At 36.6% G+C, this 25,493-nt stretch overlaps 1 protein-coding gene across 9 annotated transcripts in view; it reads left to right on the top strand.

The window, feature by feature from the left end:
- FAM19A5 (family with sequence similarity 19 member A5, C-C motif chemokine like) overlaps positions 1-25,493 on the top strand; it is a 509,545-nt gene that overhangs the window by 15,212 nt on the left and 468,840 nt on the right. The gene's annotated exons all lie outside the window — the stretch shown is intronic.

The raw sequence follows: 25,493 nt of genomic DNA, 5'->3' as shown, positions 1-25,493 counted from the left end.
ACGGTGGAAAAGACTCCTTTTAAATCAATTGCAGATAATGAAAGAGAATTAATGGTGAAAAGACAAGACTTTTTTCCCCCAAACTTGAATTTAAGGTGACTAATACTGAAACAACACATTGGAAATTTGTAGAAGCATCTGAGCCAGTGGAGCTAACCAAGGAAGAAGAGCTTCTACATATGAAATTCATGCAGATGGTATCTCGATATTTTTACTTCTGTTGAAATTAAGTACACAGCTTGTTTTGAAATCAGATAGATTTCTAAAGGTAGAGGTATGACTTAAAATGTGCTGAAGTTCTCTGTTCAGTTTAGTTTCTACAACATTTGAAAACTTTTTCATCTATATGTGAAACTTCTGCAAATACTGGAAATTAGTACCTTTTGTTCCTACAGCCTATTTTGGAGAGTGATTCTATCTGTACCGATTAGAGTACAAGTATGCACAGCATAAGACTCATGTTATAGTAGATTATTTCTCCATTGCCTGACTAGATTATGTACGTATGAAAAAATAGATTTATGTAAGATGAATCTCAATTTTCCATGAAGAATACTGATCTTACATTAACAACATGTTTCTAAACATAAATGCATTTTCCTCCTATGTTTTCAGTAATATTGAAAAAGTGTGATTGGGGCATGTGTTTTTGCAGGATAGTCATAATGCATCTATTATTTTTGCCTTTTATGAAGGACTTACTACCTCAAGGGACTTAAATATTATTTTTAAAGAGAAGGGAGTAAAAATCTATGGCACAAATTCTTGTGACCAGCAAATTGGCTGGTAGATGAATCAGGCAAGGGAAACTAGTCTTTTTTGCACTTCAAGTATGAAGTACAGACTGATTTTGTGAAGCTCAAAAACAAGTGTCAAAGAGTTTAATGGACCCCATTACCTTTCAGGTTCATAAAACACTGCCAACAAGCATGTCCCTCTCTCTCCTTTGGAGAATAAATAGCTCAATTAATTTATAGGAGTCTTTCGATTTTGTGTGTAAAAGAAGAAAATGAAGGTAAATTAATCTGAATAAATTGGGTTTGTATTCTATTCCATTAATCTTGTGGGAATTAGTATCACAGTGATGCTTGTATCATCATAAACTTTTTGTTTCTTACACTTGATTGTGAAGAATGACAAGCATAATTGTTTTTTTGGAATGTTGATGAGGTTAAAAGTTACTTTCATGGACCAGTGTAGGCCTTTGAAAATTTGAACTGGACTTTGAACACATTTTTGTTGCTTAGTTGATGGTTTTTAATTTCATCTCATTTGAAGCTTCATTTCCACATGAAATCACAATTCCCCCCTCCTTTCATACATGCAGTGCAGATCTGAAGAAATGAGTAACACTTCACCAGGACCAACTTATGGCTGTAAAGCAGGTAAGTTCCGGTAAGTCTCACATTAAAACCAGGGGGACATTTTTGCTTCCATGGTATCTGAGGCAAAGATGAGGAAGAAAATAAGTCTTTGAAGCTGTGACCTGTTTTAGTGACACAAACATATTTATAAATGGAAGCGATTTTAGAGAAAGTTTGCTTTTTTTAGCACTTCTGTCAAGCTTCCAGCATTATTTTGACCTTCCCGGATTCAGTTCTTACCAGCTCCTCTTTAAACAGGAGATTTTTACAAAATTTGTCTATGTTCATGCTTGGCATAGGGTAGAGTTTAATGTTGTGTGTTGCTTCTGCTGCTCTTGCTGAGCAGATCTAGATGCTGATGAGGACTAAGTAGCAGGGGTGTGAGCATTGTGAGAGCCTGAAGATGGAAAAGAAAAGGAATGCCCGTACTATCCAGCGTTTGTGGTCTGAGACAAATGACCCAAGTCATTTCCAGCTATTACTGTTTGCCCTGTGGAGCTGTCTTTGGGATGAAAGTAAGGGTATTTGGAGATCAGCTGCATCAGAGGTGCCAAGTCTGTTAGAATTGATATGACTGTCTTCCTTTTGTCTATAATGTGGAGGTCATCCAGCAGCGCCACAGGTGCTGTCTCAGACCGATGGTCTGGGTTGAAGCCCAGCTGACAGGTGGTGTAAGACAAGAGGGTTTTTTACTGCTTTACTCAATATTTTGCGTAGGAAAAGGTGATCAGATTCTTGTCAGCAGCTGGGAACATGTCCAGCACTAGGGTGTCAAACTGTTGCATGGTTTAGTACTTTTAGTGCCTGACCAGGAGTCATAATCAAATGAACAGTCTTTCCAAGCTAAATAAATGTGATGTACATTTCTACACATGCACACTAAAACTCAAGACCTAGGTCTCGTAACTGCATTTACAGAAAAACAGTTACTTCACTAATTAGAAAATATTGTGTCAGATTCTCTACAGGAAAATAATTAGTTTGACCCCTTTTCTAAAGGACAGTACACTTACTGAAATAGAGGAAAGGCTGTCAATATTTTCTTTCACTGGATTGACATGGGAAAAGAGAGAATAGGGTAAGGCTTAATCTTCAGTGAATCCCAGTGCATCTTTTCCTCCTCCACTATGTAATTCTTCACTTAGAAAAATGATGGTGAAAAACCATAATAATTTAGGGTATCTTATTTCATTGATCAAGTTCTTAGAACTTGCAATGAAAGAATGACAGAAAGGGATAAAGTGGTTACTTTCTGTTTATACTTCAAGGCTCCCCTTTGCAACAGTTTCCTGATACATTTAGGTAGCTACTAGTCACCACTACCAGTGAGTGACTGGAGAATTTATTTTAAGCTGTAATTCTGTACTCTTTATATGTGAACAGGTTAACAGTTGATAATTGTAATTCATTTTCACATTGATAGTTACTTAAAAATCTACTGAATTTTACTACGTTTTATTTCAATGCATTACTGGTTATTTTCTAACAACCTGCTGGCAACAGCAATTATTCCCAAAGTTGTATCCATTTTTCACTAAAAATGATATGATTTTTTAAACAGCTATTTCTCCTCCTGTTTTCCACATAGTAAAGTTAGGAGTACAGCTGTTTCCAACTAAATGAAAAGTATTAACAATTTTCCTTTACATAAAAGATCAAATAGCTCTTGCAGTAGTCTCTATGTGTAGAATTTGTTGTTTGTCTGGCTTTATTATTTTAGAACAATTGATTTGACAATGGCATTATTTGCTACAGTGTGAGTCTGGGATATTTTTTACTGAAGTAAAGGTTTGAAATAAAATCAAAGAATACCTCGTGTCTGATGCTGAAGAAGCAAATGCATTTAGGGTTAACATGTATCATTTAGCTCACATTTTAAAATCCTACTGATATGTTACCAGAAAAAGTATAACACTATGGGATGATAGTGAAGACTTAGAATCATAAAATGGGAGCAGACTACAGCTGGATGAAGTACAGCATCATATGGGGTTCATTGAGAAGAGTTTGACCATCAGGTTGAGGGAGGTGATCCTCCCTCTCCACTTGGCCCTAATGAGGCCACATCTAGAGTATTGTGTTCAGTTCTGGTCTTCGCAGTTCAAGAAAGACAAGGAACGGGTCCAGTGGAGGGCCACAAAAATGACTGGAGTCTGGAAGATCTCTCATATGGGGAGAGACTGTATGTTTAGTCTAGAGAAGAGAAGACTGAGATGGGATGTCATTAACGCATACAAATATCTCAAGAGTGGGTGTCAGGATGATGGTGCCAGATTCTTTTCAGTGATGCCTAGTGACAGGACAAGGAGTAATGGTCATAAAATAAAACACAAGAATTTCCACCTCAGTGTGAGAGAGAACTTTACATTCAGGGTGACAGAACACTGGAACAGGAACCCAGGAAGTCGTGAAGTCTCCCTCTTTGGAGGCATTCAAAACCCACTTGGACGTGTTCCTGTGTAATCTACTCTAGTTGACCCTGCATTGGCAGGGGAGTTGGACTAGATGATCTCCAGAAGGCCTTTCCAATCCTAACTATTCTGTGATTCTGTTTCTTAATTATCAGCATGAATTTCTGCAGTAAAATGAAAGCTCATCTATCGTCTTCCAGGAACAGAGATCCTTGGCATGGTGGTTAGTTGCAGGATAGCTGTGAATCATTACTGAGATTGTGAAAAAGATGTGTGACCCCAAGGTGAATTAGAAAATAGAGAAGTGTTAATGTCACTATAGACAGCATTGTTGAGACTTCATTAGCAAAGCTGTGTATGATTCCCTTTATTCAGAAACTCATACTGAGCTAAGGAAAAAAGTGAATGGATGTATATTCATAAAAATGGAATGTCTACTCCAGAAATGAAGTTGAAAACTGCTTGGCTTGTTAGTTAAACAGCAGTTTAGAGATAGATATAAAGTGCATGAGAAGAATAAACAACAACAAGGGGGAAAAAAAAGGACAGCGTTAGTTCAGGATTAAGTGGAAGTGAGTTTTAATTGATGTAGAAACAGAATTTTAATACACAGAGGTCTGTGATACCAAGACACCGAATCTGGTGACTTGAAAAGATCTCTTCTAGACTTTTGTTTGACTACTGACTCTTTTGTTCAACTACTGACTCTTTTGTTCAAATTGGTTTTCAGCCAGATAGCTTCTTCAAGTGTTATGGCTGGCATAGGGGTGTGTAGCATCATGTGTCTGAGATAACTCCTTCTGATAAATCTTCACTAAATAATGAAATCACTTATGGATTACTGTCTTCATCTCCTGATATCTCTTACAAGTTGATTAGCTCCTTTATACTGTTTGATAAGACTTTTTAAATTCAAGTTTCAAATTACAGCTGAAGTGACTTCTGTTAATCGATATTGTGTGTTCTTATCCATAGGACTTCTTGAAATGAATCCTGGGAGAGATCCATGTCTTTTGTGAAACATTTCTTCTGTTGAGAAAGCACATTTACATACCCAAGTTGTCTTGATAAAATTTATTTATCATTTTAAAGGTTACATTTCTATTTACTTCAGTTCTTTATTTATACTGAAATATAGGAACAAATTTACTTGGATACATCAACAAATCATTCAGCCTGATACTCTCGGCAGTAGCTGTAAATGTATACCTGGGGAAATCTAAGGACAGAACAAGACTTGTCTCTAAAGCCCTCCATCCCCCAGCTGTTTTCTGCTCAGGGAGTCCTGGGTTGGATGAGATTTAGGGGCATTTAGTAAACAACAAGTGATTTCCATTAACTGCATTTAGCATGGCTACTGAGAAATGAAGTTAGTTTTTGTGTCTTGTATTTATTGGAGTCACCAGACACCACTGCAACTGGTGTAATTTAGAACAGGAATACTATGCCGTAAGTTGCATCCAGCTGCAATGGGCAACAAAGCATAATAATTGGAAAAACACTGTGATTAACTCTGATTTTAGAGTGATTTAATGTTGTTTGTTTTTTTTCAGTATGACTGATATCTGTTTTTTTAGTTCATGATCAGCATGTAGCATTCTTTATCACAAATATGGCTGAAATCTGGAATAGGGAATGAGAACATGGGATACTACATTAGAGAATGAAAATATATGTTATGATGATGAGACTATCAAACACTTCCCTACCTATATAATGTATTCCAGATCTTCTCCCTTTCTTTTGCTAAATAGAGAATAATATCTGTGTGTTTAATAAAGTAATTCTTATACATCTGTTAAGATGAAATTCCATTTTAGAACCCTTTTTTTTTTATCTTGTCAGTTCAGAAACACCAAGGGAAACAGGTTTTTTTGCGGCCATAGGGAAATGTTCATTTTTGAAAGAATTTGTTACAACTTTTTTTTTTTCCTAAATAATACTGTTGAAGATAAACAGCACAAAACAATTTTTATCTAGGATTTTAAAGAGTAATTAGTTCTGTTGAAAGTCAGTGGGAGTGGAATGGTGAACTTCACTAGGACTCCTTAAAATTGGGATTATGCAAAACTGATTGAAATCACTTTTTGACTCAAAGATGTTGAAGTGAATCCCTAAATCCCCACCTTCCCTCTGGTACTACCATGAATAATGAACACTCCATATTTCAGTTGCCTAGTTGATCAAAGCAGTGGATTTCAGAAGTCTCACTGGGCATATCTTTCTTTGCTGAAATGGGGACTGAGATTGACTGTAGGATTTTGACTCTTTAATCAATATGACTTTTATAAACTACAGTTTATTTCCTTTTAGCAGAAAATCCTGTAAGATCTTGTGTTTTTAATGTCATCATATTTTCTTAACAATTTTTACATTAAAAATTTGACCAAAACTCTAAATTAAAGGAGCACTTTGGATTATGACTAAATTCTTTCACTTAGTAAGCAGATTTGAGTCAATCTAGAGGTGGTGATTCTCAAGTAGCATCTGTCAAGCACTGGCAGTAACATAATGCTTATGCAAAACCTTATTACATTGACCTTATAGTCAATGGGTTTAAGAGAAACATCCTTGGTGAAAAATCACATCAGAAATGTTCTTTCTGATTGGCTTAACACTACTGTTACTATTAACTTTATGGTGTGCTACCTAAGGAATAATTAAACCAGATGGTGTGTTAAACCCAACTGAAAGAATAAAGACATTTTTACTTTTAAGTTGATCAAAATTAGGTAAAACAACATATGTTCATGTGCATTACGGTTCCTTTAACTACATATTAACTGCTTTCCTTAATATTCTTCCTGGTGATTTGAGAGCTCTGCCTCTTGAAAAAAAAAACCCCAAACCAACCAACAAACAAACAAAAAAAAAAACAAACAAAATTTGTCTTTGAATTCTTCCTTTTTGGACTCTCCACTCGCTCATACCCCTGTGTTGCTTTGTGTTTTATGTAATTTAAATAAACAGGTTTCAAACTTCAGAATCCTCAAATTACGTGAAACTGAAATACAGGCTCTTTTGGGCCACAGTCAAATAGTACAAATTGGGGCAGGTACATCGGAAAAAGAAAAGTATTTGGAGATTGCCTCTAAAGAAACACAGCTTGCACAAATGAACAAATTACATTTTATGCAACAGATGTTTAGGAGGGAATTACAAATACTCTAGTTCCTGTTATATTAGTCCTGACTTGCCACCATTTCTCTTTAGCAATGCCATTCAGGGCTAATAATACAGAATAACACACTGCACCACATACATTATGACTTAAGTCTCTCTGCTGCCCATGAACCAGAGCTGTTATTTTTATTCCCCAAATAATTACTATGTTATTTTTTTTCCACATTATTCCTCAAAGCATAAAACACTATTATACTTTCCCTTGTCATACCAGTAACTCTTTTCAAATGCTGAGGTTATTTCCCTCCTGAAGATTGTCTGATGGATGGAATGCAGCTCATAGAAATATGTTGTCCCATTGCCTGAACTGATATAAAATTAAATGAGAGTGGAAACACCCAAATGAGATTTATGATCGTAAAACATTATAGAATAATGTTTTATCTTCACAGCTGCTCCTTACCTGGTTGCTGTTAAACCCTCTGCGAAAGATTCATAAAATGAAGTTAACTGTGTCCTGATTTTTTGGAGGATTCTGATTAGCGTGATCATTTTATATGCTTCTGTCTTCCTAGTTTAAATTACTCCTTAGTCACAACTACCTGTTAAATCAGTTCACAGAACATAGCATTAACAGTGAGTATATCCTGTTGTGACTGGATGAGCCTAACTTTTTTCTAGGAGAGCTTCAGTTGGTTGAAGTGGGAGAGAAAAATTATCTTAATATTATATATAATTGTCTGTTATATTCCTCAGCTCTAAATTTCTGCTAGTTATAATGAAGTCCATAGCATCAGTATAAGTCGTCAACCAGTCTAATAATGTTAATGTTATAAAGTACAGAGACTAATTTAAACAAAAAGACCCTTAATCTTTTCTTTGTGTCTACATGGAGAAACAGTGTGATAAAAGATGAATCAATGTACTTCATAGGTATAGCATTTTCCTATGAATATGCCAAGCAGCACATTTATGTCAGTGTTTATATCAAGGCATTTCTCTTAGCAGAGTTTGCACACAGATAGCATATTACCAAACTAGTAACTGTGTTGCTATTGTTACATGGCAAAGAACTTTATTTTCTTGGATTTAAGATTCATTTAAATGGAGGATTAATGGAGTCAGCTAAGGCTAAACCTGATGTGATGTAATGAAATGTTTCAATTTGATGGAGGATTTTGCCGCCTTCTTTTTTATTCTGCTTTGAACACTGCTATTGAATTCTATACCTTCACTGGGCTTCAGTCATATATGACACAAGTCTACATTACAGAATCATAGACTTGCAGAACAGTTACATTGGAAAGGACCTCTGAGCTCATCTGTCCTAAGAGCCCTACTCAAGCAGGTTCACCCAGAGCTGATTGCACATGACTATGTCCAGATGTTTTTTTCTTGTTTCTAAGGATGCAGACTCCACTTATGCCAGTGCTCAGCCACCTTCACAGTAAAAAATTGTTTCTTGATGTTCAGAGGAAACCTCCTGTTTTTGTATGTATCCGTTGCCTCTGGGCACAACTGAAAGGACCCTGTCTCCTTTACACCCTCCCTTAAGGCATTTACATACATTGGTCAGATGTGACTTCTCTTCCCTAGCCTGAACATGCTCAGCTCTGTCAGCCTTTCTTCAAAGGAGAGAAGCTCCAGTCCCTTTTATCATCTTCATGGCCCTTTGTTGAACTCTCTCCAGTATGTCCAGACCTTATACTGAGGAGCCCAGAACTGGACACAGCACTCTGGGTGTGTTCTCACCAGGACTTAGTAGAGGGGAAGGATCACCTCTGTCAACTTGCTGTCCACAATCATCCTAATGCAGCCCAGGACACCATTAGCCCACTCTGCTGCAAGGGTACATTGATAGTTTATGGTCAGGTTGTTGCCCAACAGGACTCCACAGGTCATTTTCTGCCAAACTGTTTTCCAGATGATTGGTTTCCAACTGATCAGTGTGTAATATATACCAGCGCACTTCTTGTTGAACTTCATGAAGTTCCTGTCCGGTCATTTCTCCGGACTGTTGAGTCCCTCTGGATGGCAGCACAACCCTCTGCTATATCAGCCTCTTCTCCCAGTTTTGTGTCATCTGCAAACTTGAAAAAGGAACGCTCTGCCCCATCATCCAGATCATTAGTGAAGATGTTAAAAGAGACTGGACTCACTGCTGATCCCTGGGGTACACTGCTAGTTACTGGCTTCATCTAGGCTTTATGCCACTGATCATGACCCTCTTGGCCTGCTCATCCAGCCTGTACTTCAAGGGCTTCTCTGTGATGATCTTTGGGGAGACAGTTTTAAAAGCTTTACTGAAGTTAAAGTAGACAATATCTGTTGCTCTCCCCTTGTCTACCAAGTCAGTCAGTTATTTTTGGTCACAAAAGAGACCTGCTAGTTTCATTGAGCATGGATTAATGTTTCTTAGAACAGTTGTAAGATTTGGAGGTGAAATTTTACAAGAGAAGGATACAGAGAAAGCTATAAAAGGAAAGAAGACAATGCCAAATTCTGCCTGCCTAAAAATTGATAAAAAAAACCTCAAGAAGAAATATTCTGTTAATGTAATTTGAAGAGATTTATGGGTTTAGCCTACACAGGGTTTCACAGGACTTGTAAAAGACCGTATGGAAAATCTTTGTCCAAGTCCTCTTTAAATTTGGCAATAATGTCTGCTTTGAAAAAGTTAGAAATAACTTGATAACATGTTGTAGAAAGCTATGAAAGGAAGCAATTCTCAAGGAGTCTCCTACTCAAATGTTTTCCTTTGCAGCTCACGTCCTAAAGAACAAGTCTTGTCTTTTCTGCTACAGATATCTCCAGCCATGTCAAAGGATCATTTATCATTAGTGCATTTTCAAGCCAGTGTGGTAAAGAAATTAAAAATTCGTAAAAGAGCTACACAGAATAACAATTGCAAAAAAAAACCCCCAAGCTTACACTGAAGTATGAAGTTTGCATCTGTAGCTCTGTGCTTGAAATCAGTCACCACATTTGGTAGAGGTGCCCTAGAAATGTTAATAGAAATAGAATTAATTAAAACCTTCAGAAATCATGCTAAAACAGCATTCAAATTTTTTCATAATTCCATGTAACACTCCTAGAATTCTGCATTAATATGAATCTATATCAAATTCAGCAAGACCTTTTCAGAAAAGTTTGACCTTGTGGTACTATTAAGCAAGAAATCTTGCCCCTTTTTATCTTTAGTTATTAGCAGAAACCAAGGGGTCTTATTGCTAAAATATTTTGCTGCCATGATCAAGGAAAGCACTCAGCAGTCTGAAAGGAGCAGGATATATTCCAGAATTGTTTCACACTTACACAGTGAAATAGCTTTTTTTTAAGTAGTTTTTCTCCCTTGCTTTAATCTCTCAGTTTCTTCTCTCAGTTCTGTTCACTTGCTTACCTTAGTCTTTTTACTTAGCTTTCCCTGTAATGGATTTGAAATAAAATGCGAAAGATACAACACATATTCTGTAGCATTAAATGCTGCATAATTCTGTCTCAAGGTAACTCAAAAGTAAACCAATAAAGTCAGTGCAAGCTTGTTCTTTACAAATGAATCAACACAGATTTCAAGTAGACCTGGCCTGATTTGTGAAAAACAAGGTCATTTTTAAAAGATGATATGACAGATTTGTAAGCAAGAGGGAAAAGAGTAGTGCAAAGTAGCAGTGAATCTCACAGCATATCAGCAAATTTCATAGACAGACAAGTTAAGAAGTTATATCTATGCTAGACCTGCTTTCTTACTGAAGGGTCTTTATATCACTAGTTGTGTTTCATTAAATAATGTGGTAAAACATGCTGATGTTACAAAAAACAACCAAGCAAGTCCACAAATCTTAAGAGAACAACTACTACTATTAGTATAGATGTGTCTTCTCTTTGAAATTTGGGTCTGGAACAAAGTAATATTTTTCTTTTCGTGTCTGTTTTTCTTCTCAAGCTTTGTTTTTTAAAGCTGAAATAGTGAGTGGATAATTGTTTGCTGCAGTGTGTTTCCCAGCAACTAGTACTGTCAAGAGTATACAGAAGTTTCCCACCTTGCAGAACAATGAGAAAAAGAGAATAAATGCAGTGAAAACAAAGGGCTAGCATCAGAAGATGAGGAGGAATTAGAACAACTTCCTGTAGAGATATTTGATTCTTCTATTCCAGGTATTCAATCTTATGTATAAGATAATGGAGAGGTGGCAAATTGAATACTAAATGTGTCTGTTGATGCTCTGGATCAGAAGGGCTGGAGACAGCAAATCCTAGAATGACAAGTATGCTCCATTACTTCCTGACATAGAAGTAGTTCAATGAAAATTGCATGTAGAAGTCTTCCAGAAAAGAACGTACTAAAAATAAAAATTTCCTTTAGAATGGAAAGTTCCTACTATAGTTATCTCTGAATTCCCCAGATTTGTCTCAAATGTCTGGAACATCATCAATTCATTCTATTCCTTCAAAGGTGCTGGAAATACTTAATTGTTATAGAATTCCGTAGAGTAGTCAAAGATAATGTCCTCATTTGAATATAACACTTGAAAATTGAACTCAGAGCTAACAGTATAAGAAATGCTCCTGACAGAGACCATGGTTCCAAATAGTCTAGTATTCTGTCTCTGACAGTTGCAGGAGAATACGCAAGCCTGGCCATTTACTGCAGTCTGGAGTCCGTTTGCATGATTTATTTATCCTGGGCATCTGTGTCCACAGATACCATGGAAGTCAGAAAACCCAAACACGCATGAAAAGCTATTGCCTTCAGAGCTGAATTCCGTGCTATCTGAAGAGCACAGTATGATAGTCGCCCATTTCTGTGATGACAAGCAGGAGGTCTAAATATAACAAAAGAGCTTGTTTTGAGTTAAAATATGATTTCAACACATATCTCTAAACGTTTGCATAATAGGGCAACTAGGACAAAATGACATTTTCTTGTTTCCCATGAATATTCACTACAGAATCACAGTCACAGAATATGCTGAGTTCGAAAGGACCCACAATGATCATCGAGTCCAACTCCTAGCCCTACATAGGACCATGCCCAAGAGTCACATCGTGTGCCTGAGAGTATCATCCAAACGCTTCTTGAACTCTGTTACGATCTGCTTAAATATTGCAGAAAGAACTTTTAGATTCGAATATTCTCTTGAGCAAAATTAAAAATCATACAAGTTATCTGTTGATACCAAAACTGTTTTATTAATTGTTAAGAGATGCAAAGAGAAAGAGGAAAAAATAAGAAAAGGTTAGAAAATGCTAAGATTACTTTTAGAAGCAGAGAAAAGATTACCACCAAAAACTACCTTTGTATCTGAGCTGGTCTGTAGGGTGGGGGGGGAGACAGAGAAGCAGGTTTTTGCCTTTTTTTTTCTCCGGTCTCTACCACCTTCGATGTGATGTTATCTCTTTAGCTGCAGGGGGTCTTAGTTCTCTGGAGTGCAGCCAGGATGTGGGCCTCTCTGCCGCTCACACTGGGCGGCCCCAGGCCGTACAGAGGTCTAGGTCTGCACCTCTCGGCCCTCAGAAATATGGTCAGGGTGGAAAAACTCACGCGGGTAGCATGATGGGTCTCGGTCCACTTCAAGACGGCAGAAGTCCAGTCTCTGGTGATGGCAGACAGCTCACGGTGGCAGAAGAAAAGGTGAGGGTGAGGCGGAGAAGAGATTTTTAGCTGTTATAGCCAACTCTCTTTCTCACTCCTCTTTCCCTGCTCTTCCCAAATTTCTGTTCATCTTTTATAGTGTTCAAAGGAGGTTGTGTGTGGTTTCTTGGCATGTAGTCCTATTCAGATGTTTGCAGAGACATGATAACCATGAACAATACCAGGATCCTTTGGCAGGAAAACTCCAGTGGGAAAATCCTGGTGAGAACTTCTGGTGGAAAACTGACACAGAATTTTTGGTAGGAAGTTTTTGACAGGCAGAAACAATGTCAAAACATAATTTTTGGCATTTGTATGTTATCTGTCTGTTACACTCTGTCAGGCTTGGCGCTGTGACCGCTTCCTTGGGAAGCCTGTTCCAGCACCCAACAACCCTCTGGTTGAAGAACCTTTCTCTAATATCCAACCTAAACCTCCCCTGACACAACTTCAGGCCATTCCCTCGGGTCCTGTCACTGTTCACCACAGAGAAGAGATCAACGCCTGCCCTTCCTCTTCCCCTCATGAGGAAGTTGTAGACTGCGAGGAGGTTACCCCTCAGCCTCCTCTTCTCCAGACTGAACAGACCAAGTGACCTCAGCTGCGCCTTGTGTGGTTTCCCATCAAGACCCTTCACCATCTACATTGCCCTCCTTTGGACACTCTTAATAGCTTAATATCTTTCTTATATTGTGGTACCTGAAACTGCCACAATATTCAAGGTGAGGCCACCCCAGTGCAGAGCAGAGCAGGACAGTCCCTTCCCTCAGTCAGCTGGTGATGCTTTGCCTGATGGCATTCAGGACAAGGTTGGCCCTCCTGGCTGCCAGGGCACTGCTGACTCATATTCAAGTTGCCATTGACCAGGACCCCAGGTCCCTTTGCACAGCACTGCTTCCCAAAATCTCATTCCCCAGTCTGTATGTACATCCAGGGTTACTCCATCCCAGGTGTAGAATCTGGCATTTCCCCTTGTTGAACTTCATATGGTTGGTGATTGAGCAGTCCCCTAGTTTGTCGAGGTCTCTCTGCCTTTGAGGGAGTCAACAGCTCCTCCCAGTTTTGTGTTGTCTGCAAACTTGCTTAGTATCCCTTCCAGTCCTGTGTCCAAGTCATTTATGAAGATGTTGAAGAGCACAGGGCCTAAGATGAAACCCTTGGAACCCCACTAGTGACAGGTCACCAGTCTGATGTCACCCCATTCACTATTACCCTCTGTGCTTGACCCGTGACCCAATTGCTCATCCACCACATGATGCATTTATCCAGCTGTGTGCTTAAGACACTGATTTCATTCAGTGTCTTACAGTCTGATACTTTTACCACTGAGACAAAGATAGCTCTTTCTTTAGCTGTTTCTTTAGCTATTCGTGAGACATACACCTGCCAACAAATTATACTCTCTTGAAAAGAGCTTAAACCACATGCCTGAGCTTCTTGTGTTTAGGTCATCTTGTAACCTGAGCGTTTTATGGTTTCTCAAAGTTTAACTCAATTTTTACTATTGGTGAAGTTTAGAAAGTGATAGAAACTTAGGTCAGTGGTGGTTAAATGTAAAAAAAAAATACTGGTGGGGTTTTTTTCTTTTTTTTTCATTTTGTTTGGGTTTAGGGTTTTTTGTTTGGTTTTGTGGTTGTTTGTAGTTTTTTGTTTGGTTTTGTTGGGGGTTTTTTGGCACAATGTTCTAAAGCTAATCAAGGCAGCTATAAACTACTGTTGATTGAAAGAGACTATAGATCTTCAATAGTTTTTGAAAGCAACCCACATTCCCACCCCCAACCTTGCTTCTGCAGGTTCTGATAGTATTTGCAAAATCTGTTCTTATGAGAAACTCTACCACTTCAAAGACAATTTAGAAGTCTTCAACCTTTGTTCTTCAGTATGAAAATACTGCTACATATTACTTGAAATACAGTTATAGCCAGCTTTTTATTATAGTAAAGAAACCTTCTCCTCAGGAAGGATCACTGGGTTTTTTTGACTCTTGATGTAAAATTTTCCTTTATAATAGCAATTGGTGTAATAACTGTAAGAGAGTTCTGCATCAAGTTCCAGCATAGGACCTATCTTCTTATTAGTTAAACTCTGATACATAAAGGGGTAGTGTATGAATGTTTTGCCTGCTAAATTTACCTTTGTGAGTGAAAGAAAATGTTGTATATAGCCCATTTGCATTATTTTCAATCAACCAATATTGCCATAAGTCATTGAGAACAATTGAGAAAAAAATGAAATGCAGTCAGATTTCCAGGAGCAAGTTGAAGTCTTAAAAGTTCCCATCTCTACTTTGCTGTAACAAACAATACTATAAAATGTGCCCCAAATACATGACTACATGTTACTTTAAATTTGAAAATTCACACTGGATCAAAAGAGACAGGGTAGCTGTTCATTCAACCTGAAGTGTTACTTTCTGAACTGGTACCTGAATTACTGATATGTGATGCCAAAAGGTAAATTATTTTGAGCTAGATTCAGTTTAAATTTCATTGCATGTTTTGTTTGACATAGAGGATTTGGCATTCATTTCTATTCTTCATTTTGAGGATATTTCACTTTTAATAATTGTGTTGTCTATTGCCCTAATCTGTTTATTACACTATAATGTAACTTGAACAATGATACTTCTGTTCAAAATAAACAGATTTGGTGTGTCTGTGAAATAGACTTATATGTAGTAAGATGCTTTACCGTCTAGAAAAGCTCAGAGGTTTCTGAATGCTTAAGAAATTATAATGCCAGTAGATTTAGCATTTGTATATCTGCAGGCTCATGCTTATTCAGTTGTATCAAGGCAGCTTAAGCTAATGTCTAATCTTCTTATGGAATAGTTCTTCCTGTAACAACAGGATTCTGTATAACAAGCTTGAACAACCATGTGGCTCTAACGGTTGTGTGAAAGGGAGAGAAGGAAGAGTTGCCTAACTTTTTATTCTTTACAAAATGTCTAATTATCATTAGTTTTGCATATATAGGACAGCCCAAGAGTCTTACTGTGATGCCATATATTCAACTCATACAAACTAAGAAGTCATGAAGAAATTGAAACGTGTCCACCTTGATCTTTCCATTATGGCACTATTCCATCAAAAGGGGAAACAGACAAAAGGCATTAAATTATTTTGGTACTATATTAAGCTTAAGTATATATGGCAATGGAAAAAAATAAATTTAGTTATCCATGAATTAGAAGGGAAAACAAGCTGAAAATTTTTAGTAATGTTTTCCTAGAAAATGACAATAATTACATACTCATATTCTGATTCTGACAAAAATCTGCTTATGAAGCATAAAGTAGAAATCTAGATGGCATTATCTGATTTCAAATTCATACTTTTTAGAAAAAATGAGGCAACTTAGTTGTATGCAGAGATTCTCTTCATTCGCTGCTCATTTTGCTCAGCACTTTTGGTTGTACTCTATTAACACAATTCCCTTAGGCTTCAAGGAAAAGTGTAGATCCTCTGTAGTGGAAATGATAAGCTAAAGGAGTTCATAGCTAAAGGAGCAGCATGTACTGCAAAAATCTAGGAGTTTCAAGGGGTATTGTAGGGAGGAAATAGTGTGGGGAATTGGGTAGCTTTTGCTTTTTTTCTATGCAAAAGACTAAATAAATCTCTTTCTTGTGCATTTCATTGATCCCATTGATGAGCTGAAATAACATAACAGTGAAGATTAATCTACCTCCTGATCTACCTCCAGATATTTTCTTCTCTTTAACAAGTAAAGCAGCTAAAAGAGTCCAAGGAGAAAACCAATAACATAATTTTCCTATATAGCTCCTCATCAGGTACATATCATCTTTCAGAGTAAAATGACTTAATCTTATCCCACTTGTTCCTTCATATACAACCCCCTTTTTTTTTTTTCCTGCCATTATTTTCTAAACCTGTACTCATTTATACTGTGCTGAAAGAATACTAAGTAACTTCACTGTAGGTATAAAACTGTAAGGTTTAAAACCATTGAATGTCATACTTCAATTGAGAAACAAAAAGAGCACAGTATGATTTTTTTTTTTTTTTGGTAAGCTATACTACTGTGATGGGAAGTCATAGGCTTGTGATAAAACTGATTATTTATTTTATCAATGAGAAATATGTAATGTGATATATGGCATGTTTTCTAGTGTTAGATAGGAAAGAGGAAGAAAGATCATGCTATTTATTAAATAGCTTATATGCTTTTCCTTATTCAAAACTGTGAAAAGTAAAATAGAAGATTTTGTTTATCTATTTGTGGTAGAGATCCAAGAATTTTTATTTCCCATTTACCATAAAAAAATAAACTTAAATTATTGCAGTTTTTAGGACAAAAGGGAAATATTTTCATATAATGCCTTGAAATGTACAATGTAGAAACTTCTGAGTGTAGGATAACTTTAAGAAAAATACTGACAGTATAATTAATATATTTGGTTGTTTAAAAAGCATATTTTGCATATGTGTTCTTACCTTATTCATAATTTTTCTTCAAATTAAGATTCTGTCCTTGACCCAATACATCTTTAGTACAGCAAAACTATAAAAAAGTAACAAAATTCAGACAAGAAGCTTCTTGAAAGTAGATATTTAACATAAATTTAATGTTCTCTTCATCTTACTGGAAACTAATCAGACTTCATTTTGCCTGTAGAGTCACCACAATCACAATATGCAAAAAGTGCACATCATTTCCTTCACAATTATTGCTTCATACAGACAACTTGCTTTCAGTAAAATATGACTGGATTTACTGTTAAAAATGAATTTTGTTCCACCAGGTTCCCTTAGACTTGTTTTGTTCATAACACAGTTGAGCATAAGGTGTTTCTGTAGCCAGTTTAGAAGGCTTCAGGTTTATGGATAAGCTTTGGAATCATAGAATGACTATGTTTAGAGTGCCTACAGAAAAGCTGTTTGCAGCTTGCTTGACCTCTCATTCATGTAGCATTGCTGTGTCTCTCTCTTTTTCTCCCTTGTCTTCAGCTTTTGTTCCTTTATTTCAAACATTCTTAATAATATTTTATTCTCATCACCACATTGAAGGGAAAGGATAATAACAGATGCATTAGACTTCATTAAACTGATGATAAAAGCCAGAAATTCTAGAGGGCTATTTACAAGATGAATAAGTTTTATTTAAAAGGATGGCTTCTTGGATCTGTCATATCCTAATACATCTTTAGAGCTGTAACTAAAAAACAGCAGAAAATGGTTCTAATCTATTAAATAGGAAAGAAAAGTATGACAGAGGGATTAAAATTATAGTCAAACTCATTCTGTTTGTCATTAAAAAAATCATTAATTGCTCCAGGGTGTTCATTGTTATTAGCAGTTGAGATATTTTTATTTCTTTGATTTTAAAGATATCTGTCTCAAATTGCATTCAAATTACAAATATAAGTATTAATATTTTTTCTTGAGCTTCTGAAATACAAATAATGAAATCATGGAATGTTTTGGTTCCTATTTCATATTAGATAAATGAAAAATTAGCATCCAAATAGGACAATAGTTTCATGGATACTTTTGTGGATCTGGGCTTATCATGTATTACAGATAAGAAGAGAGAAAAGGTGGGCAGCATGTTGACCAAAGATGCACAGACTTGGTGCTGGAAAGCACAGCAGTAATATAAAGATAATATTTTTTTTTCCTAGAGGATCTCTTGCAGCTTCCTCTTTCCTTGCTAATAGTTAAAAAATGAATGAAATTTTAACAGCAATGAAAAAAACCCCTCAAAATTGATAAAACAGTCCTGTTTTTAGATAGTGCAAGGAATCAAGGATATAGAAAACTGGATTAAATTGAAACTATGTATGTTTCTTTTTATGGGAAATGTAAACATTGTTAATTGTAATAAAAGTAAAAATAAAATTGCACTTATAAAACCTCACAATTTACAAGATAAGTCCATCCATAGCTTATGATGGCTATGGAGGGGCCTCCACACAGACAGTGTGTTGTGTTAAAATCAGAATTTCCTCTTACAGGAAGGTGAACCTGGCCATTGTCAGCAGCATGGTGCTAGACGAGATGAATCACCTGCCTTATCTTGTCTAGTAACTTGCTTCTTGTGTTGCAAATGAGTGAGTGATGCTTTATAGGATTATTGGGAGATAATAGGATGATTTAGTGAGAAATCTTTTGAGGTGATAGAGGTCAGTTGGCTTAAATTTTCTCCCATCTCTTGGTGTTAACTGAATATATGTGATGCACATCTGAAAGTATAACAGTGTCAGAAGAAAGAAGCAGATGTCAGATTATTGTTGAATTTCTGCTGAAGTTCTGTAAAGTTTAGTTCTTAGAACCTTTTGAAGCTTTCCAGGGTTTGATTCAAATTAGTCTAGTTGCAAATTCTATCACTTTTATGTTTCTCTCTGTTATTTTGCCAAAGATCCAATTTCCTTTTTTTTTTATTTCTTTCTCTCTTTTATATTTTTTTTAATATAATGCATGAGTCCAAAGATCATTTCAGGGATGATACATGTATTTTAGTTTTGTAGACCTCCACATTTCCTGGCTTTTCTGTCCTCACAAGTTCCATCATGCTGACCTATTGTTCCTGTTCACTTTAACTATATGTATACTGTACTTCTTAGCAGTGCACCAGGAATATAATAGGGCATTTTTTTTCTCATCTTTGCAAGGCCCAGCTGAAGAATTGGACCCAACAGTATGCTGTCTCAAAAGCTTATATAATCTCACCTCATTGTAAGCGTAATATAAAGAATCTTCTAGTATAATTTTGCATTTCAGCGAGGTTAATTCTAGTCTTTCATTAAACTGCCATTGTGCTCTAAGCTTCTAATGGAAATTTAGAAATATTTTATCACCTGCATATTTTCAGAACTATAGCTATTAGACCAGAAATACTAGTTTCTTACGTAGGCATGAAGAATTCTTTGAACATTTATGCTAAGTGAAATAGGGTTTTGAATTTTTAAATTTGAACTACATAATGTTTGCATTATATGTTTAGAAATGAGATTCCCCCTCATCTTTTGCTCTCTAGAAAAGGAAAGAAGTTCCTTAAAGAAACTTTCTTAGCATCAAAGTAAACCTGACTAATCTTAATGATACTAAGATTTAGGAAATACCCTCAGGACCTCCAAATGGAGAAGCAACAAAAGGTTTAGAGTTACTTAGAATGGCAAAGAGGAGGCATGAGAGGATATAGGATTTGTGACTAGAACAGAGAAATAAGGATGCCATTTGGAGTCAGATGTGAGTCCAATATGTGAACTTCTTGAGTAATTGGTTTATTTTACTGAAGGAGAATCATAATACAGATATGGAACAAGTGCTTAAAACAGAATCCATAGGTGTGATAGCTTTCTGCTGCACTTTTGTGAGGCTTAGCTTTTTTATTATTCTTTGCTCCTTCTTGGGCAGATGGACCATGTTTTTCCTGTTTGGCATCAGATTCTCTTGGGAGAGGGAGGAAGGAATATGGAAGATGTGACTGCACGGAGTGCGAAGCTGCAGATCAGGGCAGGTGGGAAGATCAGGTTAGAACAGTACACATTCCCACCTTTCCTAAGGCATTCATTGTGTATACTGCAGTTAGTAGTGTAAACAGATGCTGCTACTTATTCAGGCCCTGGGTTCTGTACTGCGAAAGCTTCGTAACAGATCCTCAGCAAAAAAAGATTTCTCATGAGGAAGGGATATGACAAACCTAAACACTGGTCTGCTTATGCTGTGGTCCAAGTAGCCTGATAGTCCTGTTAAAAATGATGGGGTTTTTTTGAACAGACATGCCAAGAATTTTAATTTCCTTCCAAATGTGCACTGAAAATCTACATAAAATGGATGTAGAAAATAGCAAAAAGAGGCCAAGAATTTGTGCAAAGATGGATGTTGTTCTTTTCAAATTGCATCAAATTCACACTTAGGCTTGGTTGTACTTAATGGTTCAAAAGGAAGCTCTGGTGTTGGTGACTGACAGTAATCCAGTGACTGTGACTACTAAAAATGAGTTCTTAGGTTCAGTCCAATTTCACTTAGGAAAAGCAATCTCTTATTCTCTGGTGAAGTGATGAGGAGTTTAATGAGCTCAGACATAGGGATGAGTTAGTGAACGTTCCTTTACAATAGAGTCCAGTGGTTGTGGTATAAATATTTTGATGCTCAACTCATGCAGCTTTAATATGACTCTATTTAATAAATGGTCTCTGCTCCTTGCATGGCCAGTGGAGAGATTCCAGGTAATTTCAAGGATATTTAACTTACTCTAGACACTAGTACATTTCGAAAGGAAGAATTCAGGACATTTTGTGTTAAAACATACAAAATTGAAAGTAATTTAATAATTCTAGAAGACCATAAATTTTAAGATTTCTTTCCAAATGATGGACAATGCCTGTTTAAAAATGGTGGAAAAGTACAAGTTCATATTGCTGTTGTTAGACTGCCCTCATCAGACAGTGCTCTATTTCTTCATTTATGGAAGGATTCACAGATCTTCATCTGTTGGAGCCCTGAGGTATCTGGCTGCGTTCTGTCTTGTTGTCATTGATATAGTAAGAGATAAAATCACATTTTTTGATGCTTTCTCCTAACATTGGCTTTAACTGTGTAAAGATGATGTGAATCTATTATATGTACAATTTGGGTAAGATTTTACTGAATTACACTTGCTGCTTATACAGCAAAATAGCACATTAATAGTCATCATACATTATGTTCCCAAGCTAACCTATTCATAGGATTTGAGCTAAAGATCACTTAGCTTCTCAGTCAGGCTTTAATTACTTCAGAGGCTTACAATGAATCTATGAATCTAATAATTCAAGGGTTTTGAAACTGGATTATTCAAGGATTATTGGTTGTCTGTGGTTACTTGTAATTAGCCACCTGATTTGGGCTTTTTCTGTCCCTAGGGGAGAGAATGTAGCTGTAATAATATAGCACAGGACTGAGACTCAAGTGTCCTGTTAGCTTAGCTCTCTGATTTGTATGTAGAGGTAGTTGACTTTTCTGTGTCTAAGTTTCTCTGTTGATAGCAATGGAGATCACAGTACTAAAACTTCTTTGTAAAACATTTTGTGAGTACTGGTAAAAGCACTCCTAGGACTAAGTACTTTTATTATCATATCCAGTTAGCAGAAACAGATCAAGGGGGAGAAACAGTGAAAAAGAGACAATAAATACCATTATAAACTTGTTACATAGAAATCAGTCTTGCAACATGACTTGATAAGAAGGTCGATGTTAATGAGGCTAATCTCTATTAAGGGGACAGTTAGTGTCAAAAATATTTTTAACTGGTGATCTGAGCTTACTTTTGCATCCATCACTGTACTATATGAGAATCATAAATATCGTACATTAAATCAGTATTAGTCACAGATGTTATAAGAACTCAGCATTTATAAGCCAGCACTGATGCTCTTGCGTAGCATATATTTATAATTTCACTACTCACTGCTGCAGTGTGCACTTCAAGGAAGCTACATGGTTCAGTGGTTCTTTCTAAGAATGTTTTAGGTAGAAGTACCTGAGCTCATGGGAGACATAAATCAGGCATCTGAACTGACTGATGTACAGCAGAATACTCCTTAACCGTGAGCCTGTCTCTTCACTGATGGAGAGTACCTATTATTTGCTGCACAGTTGTCTTACCAAACACATTGCCATTTTTTTTCTGCATAAGCTGTAAAAACACATAAAACTACCTGAGATCTTATGAGGAATATATAAGTTTGGCTGTCTGCTAGAAACTATTTAATTCTGTGTTTAGAATTTTTGAAATTACAAAGGACAGAGGATAGTCAATTAAACAGATGTAGCACTCCAAGCCAAGGAGTCAATTACTTATCTTAACAGTGATTCAGGCTACCACCTTGCCAAACTATAGAGTTATATCATCTTCTGAAACAATTTCATTTTTCCCCAGCATTTTTAAATTAATCCTTTTTGTTATTTCTTATGGTGTTAATCCTCCTTGACTAGTTTAGCCTCTTCTTTCTCAGTGTCTAAGCAGAATTTAATAAAACCAATAGATTAAACAATGATAATATACATCTTGTTATTTATGATGTTTTCTGTATAGTGTTTAAGCATATACTACATGTATTTGTTCTCCAAATAGCTCTGTTAGTGTAGTAGTATAATTCGTTACAGATACTGGCTTTTCATTTTATGGAGAAAAATGATTAAGTTGGTAGTAGAAGTGTAAAGGGAAAAAAAAAGCCTGTCAAAATGAAATCCTAGAATCATAGCATCATAGAATATCTCAAGCTGGAAGGAACCCACAAGAATCACTGAGTCCAACTCCCTACTCCTTTCAGGACTGCCTAAAACTAAACCATATGACGAAGAGTGCTGTCCAAGGCACTGCTTGAACTCTGGTGGGCTTGGTGCCACAACCACTTTCCAGGGGAGCCTGTTCCAGTGATCAACCACCATCTCAGTGAAGAACCTTATCCTATGTCCAACCTGAATTTACCTTAATGTAGCTTTATTCCATTTGCTCATGTCCTATCACTGGTCACCAGAAAGAAGAAATCAGCACCTGCCTCTCCACTTAGCCTTGTGAGGAAGCTGTAGACTGTGATGAGGTCTACCTTCAGTCTCATCTTCTCCAGTCTGAACAAGCCAAGTGACCTCAGCTGCTCCTTGTATGGCTTCCCCTCCAGACCCTTCAACATCTTCTAGCCCTCCTTTGGATGCTTTCTAATAGCTTTATAACTTTCGTGGCACCTAAAACTGGACACAGTGCTTGAGGTGAGGCCGCATCAGTGCAGAGCAGAGTGGGACAATCCCCTCCCTCGACCAGCTGGCAATACTTTGCCTGATACCCCCCAGGACACGGTTGGCCCTCCTGGCCAGGGCACTGCTGACTCATATTCAACTTGCCATCCACCAGGACCCCCAGGTCCCTTTCTGTGGGGCTGCTTTCTGGCCTCTCATTCCCCATTTTCTGTGTATAACCAGGATTACCCAATTCCAGGTGGAGAATCCTGCACTTGCACCTGATAAATTTTATACATTTATTTAAAATTGTTGATGATCAAAAAGATTAGGCTTTCAAAGTTTAAACTGAGAATGGGTATTGCCTAGAACAAGATTTCATTCTGGATGCTCTATAGATATTTTGTATGTGATGTGATAAGCATCTCTCTTGGGTCCCTAACCACCATGTTTTTTCAACTGGCAAAATGAATATTACATGAAACACTTGATGTTCTAAACACTAGAAATAAGCTAGTCTGTTGCCTTTGTGTTGTGTCACCACATAAACCTAAACTTTAGTTCTCTTTACAATGAAACAAAAATATTGTTCATCTATTTTGTGTGCCAAAGTGACAAATACGTCATTTAATGTAAAGATTTAAAAGTCTGCCTTGTACAACTCTGTTATGGGCTTGGAACAGTCATGGAATAGGAACTTAATTTCATTTTAGGTACTGAACAAGTGGTTAATAAAGATATTTCCTTCCAGAGAATTTATAATTTGTCTGTATAACTATAGATAAGGAAATAAATTCTGAGAGGACCAGAGGGGAATAATGTTAGCATAAAGAATGACAGTTACAGCATACCATGCATATTGCTAAAGTGGAATATTTTCTTTATACAGACTTTAAAAGTAAGAATGGAAATGATGGTGTAGGGGCTTTTCCCATTGATGTCAGGGTATCATATAAGGAGTTGATACTGATTTATGAGTCCTACAGAGCTTGAAACTTGACTTCCCAGAAACTGCTCCTCTGAGGCAATGCAGTTAGCAGCTCTCTAAATGGAACTCGTAGCTCTGTGTAATTCACTGAGGGATGATAAAGACTAAAGATCTTGAATGCTAGATTAGTATCATTTTCTCTGGTGCAATCAGAGACTCTCTGGGTTTTCAGGGCTTTGATACAAAATGTAATACTTTTTTTCAGGATTTTTATTTGTGTGGTTAAAGGAGACTTTAGTCTCCTCCTCAACATGAATCTTGTTGGATGATTTATATTAGTGGTTTTGATATATCCATTTTCTGTATTAAAACATGAGGCTACAAAATCAGTAATTTAATTGTTTTCAACAAAAAAATTTTCAAAAAAAAATTCAATTCATATTCAAAATGAAAAGTAGGTATGTTCTAGGTTCTTTTATGTGATGAGATAGAATAAACAGAGGGATTTTGATGAAATATGAAAGTGCCTAATCACCTTGCTAAGTGCCTTCACCTTATAGTGAATGATATGGAAGATGAGGAGACTTAGCATCAGTCTGGATAAGGCTGTAAATGCTGTTGATATCTCCATTATCTCTCTATTCATTAATTTCATTTCCAACTTTGAGATCGCCACTTTTAGGAAATTCATCCATATAGGATAGTGAAGACAGTTCTATGCTGCTTATTGTTACATCTTTCCTGGTCTTTACAAGATTAGACAATGTCTTGTAAATTCATTTAAATGTTGATTACACTGTCATTATGTGTGCTCTGGGGTTTTTTGCAGGAGAAGAATGAGATGATCAGTGTGGTATGCTGTGAATAGACTTAACTAGATTGCAACATGGCACTTTTATTGGAGGAGGAGATTTCATTTAAAAATATACTATCGAATGTGTTCTTCATAAATGCTGAACTGATTATTCCTTTTATTTTGCTTTTGTTTTTTGAATGTGTCATTTAGGAATTTAACAGAGATCTGTTCACTGGAATTGTGGTTTATCTGACAGTGAGCACTCAAGGCGTGATTTTTACATTCTGCAAGTTTTCTTCCTTCTTTGCTTGATACTTCTCTATTTTGACTGTCCATCTTTTATAAAACATCATTTTTATGAAAAGAATTCAGTGAGTATCACAACCTGTAAAAGTAATTTGAAATGGATGAAAGAGTGCTCATGAAAAAACTTCTCATTAAATTTCCAGTCCAGCACTCCGGTGTCTTGCAGTTGTTCCCTGGTCGTGATTGCGACGTGTTGCCTTGTAGCCATGTTGTTGTTGTTGTTGTTGTTGTTGTTGTTGTTGTTGTTGTTGTTG

The sequence above is a fragment of the Corapipo altera genome, unplaced genomic scaffold, assembly GCF_003945725.1.
Source record: "Corapipo altera isolate COAL_440 unplaced genomic scaffold, ASM394572v1 1b, whole genome shotgun sequence".
NCBI lineage: Eukaryota > Metazoa > Chordata > Aves > Passeriformes > Pipridae > Corapipo > Corapipo altera.
The sequence above is the reverse complement of the archived record's forward strand: the minus strand, read 5'-3'. Positions and strand labels throughout refer to the sequence as shown.